The sequence below is a fragment of the Camelina sativa genome, chromosome 9, assembly GCF_000633955.1.
Source record: "Camelina sativa cultivar DH55 chromosome 9, Cs, whole genome shotgun sequence".
Lineage (NCBI taxonomy): Eukaryota > Viridiplantae > Streptophyta > Magnoliopsida > Brassicales > Brassicaceae > Camelina > Camelina sativa.
In genome coordinates this window covers 23,306,544-23,310,263 of record NC_025693.1, presented here as the reverse complement: position 1 = coordinate 23,310,263, position 3,720 = coordinate 23,306,544, and positions in this window count along the sequence as shown.

Genomic DNA, 3,720 nt, shown 5'->3' with positions numbered 1-3,720 from the left:
CCCCCCAATCTTATACATGGGAGTATAATGGTAATATTACTATACCTTTTAGTTACTTACTTAATTTTGAGAGGAGAAGTAACTAAAATCCTCAGAGACCTGAACCTGTGCGTAATATCAAAATATATATTAACCATTTGATTACTTAAGATATTAACTATTTTTCGATATTACGCACAGGTTCAAGTTTTTGGGGATTGTTGCGGATTCATCCCTTGGTCGAAGAAAGACGCTTTTTCTATCATGCCTAATGGCTTTTGTCACGACATTTTCTATCTCCTTCTCTCCAAACATATGGATCTATGCACTCTTGCGTTTCATGAATGGGTTTTTCAGATCAGGAATAGGGCCATGTTGTGTTGTACTCGCGACTGAGACGGTTGGTAAAAAGTGGAGAGGCCAAACTGGGCAATATGTTTCTTTGCATTGGGACTTTTGTCGTTGCCACTGATGGCATATTTCGAAAGGTATTCATGGAGAAATCTGTACCGGACTATGTCTTATCTTCTTATTGCGTTTGACAATATTCTTGTAGATAAGTTGGATTGAAATTCCAAAACTGTTCACAATCCTGAGCGCAATACTGTATGGATAAATCAGAGCAAAGAGCTCATAAGAGAGGGGGAATGGTGAAAGATCACCAACTGATCGATCCTTCCACATTCGAACAAATGCTATTATTCACAATGAAATTGTTTATGAGAAATATCTTATTTTCCATAAAAGTGGATGAAAAAACAAATTCTATGTTGTTGAAACTTTTTAAAATATACCTATTATGATATACATATTTTTAACTAATTTCACTGATTTTAATACGAAATAATTAAATTAAAAAATAGCAAAACATATGCAAAATATTGACAAAACATAAGTAAAATATTTCTATGTAAATATTTTTATTACAAATAAAATAGATTCTCAATTATTGTCACATTAGCATTTTGTTAGTTCATTATAAAAGTCTTTCCGTAGAAAATTTAAATACAAATTCTCAAGTTTTATGTGGTTTTTTATCTTCTTTATAAACATATAATATACATATATATAAAGTTGGTTTTTCTCTCTTCTTCTTCCTCCACCTCATCACTCTTATTTTTAATTTTAACAAATTAATCCACATCATAAAAAGAACATAAAATCTAAAGTTAATGCATCCATTAATTCATTCATTTTTGTAATATTTTATTATTATTAAAAAATAATTTAAACTAAAATATTCACCAAAAACGTAATGAACAAAAAATACAACCAAAAAAATATCAAAGTAAAATATGAATAGATATTACATAAATATAAAATTAGATATTTCTATCATAACATATAATATTTGTGTAAATATTTGTAAAAGACTAGAAATAATAGAAAAATAAAGCTATCATATATTTAATGGGACAATAATTACTTTCAAGAGTTACAATTATTAGGATAAAGAAAATAAGGGTGTTTTAAAAAAATAAACACCAAAATTTAAAGGTTTTTAAATCAAGAGGTTATTCAATTCTTGGTGTTAAATTATAAATTCATATTATTGATTAATATCGGTGTATATTATTATTTTCAATTATAATATAATATAATTAATATATATATACCTTGAGACTATATTTGTTAATGTTAAATTATAAATTCATGTTACCGATTAAAACCATAAGGATTTGGTGCATATTATTATTTAGAATTCTAAATAATATAAATATTTAGAATATTTTGAGTGATCTTTGTTATTTTTTGTTTTCAAAATTGAAAAATGGTGAAATTTGTTTAACAAAGGTATATCCCAAAAAGAAGAAAATATTAATCAAGTGCTTAAAAATTAAAATAATGTATATATTTAATAGAAATGTATAAGGTTACTTAAAATAAAACATATTAAAGAAAAGTTATTTTGAAAATCACACACACCAAAAACAAAATAGTGAAAAATAGAAAGAAGAAATTTGAGAAAGCTATTTGCAATTAAAAAAAATTATAAAAGTAGTGGTAGATTGTAGAATTTTAATTAAATTTTAAAAGAATTCTATTTTTGTATCAATACATATATTTAAAAGTTAGAGTAATCTTATGAGTTTGTAGATTTAGGAGAATCGATATGAAAGAACACTATATAGAAACATAGGAGACTATAAATATTTTAAAGTAGAAAAAATTATATATGTGAACATAATTTTTCTTTTGTTAAACAGTTAAAATAAAATATAATATATGATGTTACATTATGATGTTTATAGATATAAACGAGTCCAATTATGAGATTCATTTCTAGGAAGCAAAATTTACGTTTATTACAACACTGTCAAAGAAACTTCACGACAAAGGATGAATATATTCTCTAAAATTTTTTACGTCTATGTTAGTATGTAATGATCACTCAACCGATATAAAAAAGTATTGGAAGATGAAAAATAGTTATGTTTCATCTTCATAATCAATAGATGCAAGAGATGACAAGTGTATATCGAAAAATATACCGAAAAATAAAGAAAAAATTAATTGTGAAAATGTTAAAAATATATAAGTTATATACCGCTTAATAAAATAAATTTTGATATCTATATAGATTTATATTTTTAATATGAATAATTATATTATATTTAACGGTTTTCATTAATAATAAAAAATTTATAGTCCGGCGTAATGCGCGGGTTATAAATTTAGTTTCTGATTAAAACCTTGAACCGGAAAATGTGTTAGATAAAATGATATAAAGTATGAACTACTAGTTGAATTTTTTTTTTTTTTTTTGTCATCTGAATTTGTACTAATCCAAAATTGGAACCAAGAGTGTTACAAAAAGGCTAACAGCTACCAATTACAGAAAGAGACAAGCCTATCTTAATTTCCCCCACAACAACCTGATGGGTTCTATACAGATTTTAAAGAAGTCTCATATACCAGGGCGACAAACTATACCCTATCACCAAAAAAGTTCACTATATCCAAGGAACTTTCTTCCAAAAAGCAAACAATCAAACACAGGACATACCTCTTTCTTCAATGAAAACACCACGGAGCCAATTCGGGAAACCTCTGGCCACATAAGATTGATTTCTCATATCTGTAGTGACACTTTGGGCTACAAGGTTTTTTGAAGCGACTCAAAAAACTACTGGTTGAATTTAATCTATTCGAAAAATTGAAAATTATATAAATTAAATTAAATCGGAATGTAAATCAAAACTAAAACCACATCAAACCATTCACTATAAATCATATATATAAAAGTAGAGTTAATTCTCATTTTTCTAAATATAATTTTTCATCATTTCTCTTCCTATAAATACTCATTACCTTATTCTCTTAGTCTATCATTCTTTCATTCTCTCATCTTCTTTCACTACTCTCAAATCTCTTTTTTTCTCTTCCTATAAATACTCATTATCTTATTCTCTTAGTCTATCACTCTTTCATTCTCTCATCTTCTTCCACTACTCTCAAATCTTTTTTTTGTTTTGTTTTGTTTTGTTTTGTATTTTTTTTGTTATTGTTGTTGTATGTGTTATAAAAAATCAAATCAAATATCATTGTAAAAGCTTAGTTTTAGAGTTTGTATGATATGTATATCTTATATATTTATTTTAATCTTTTAAAATGTTTATCTCTATTTTCTATTTTATATTAACATCTTATAAATCATTATTTTCATACTTCCTTACAATATTCACCACACAATAAGATCATAAAGTTGAAATGATCCATATGTAATTATCTATTATGTCT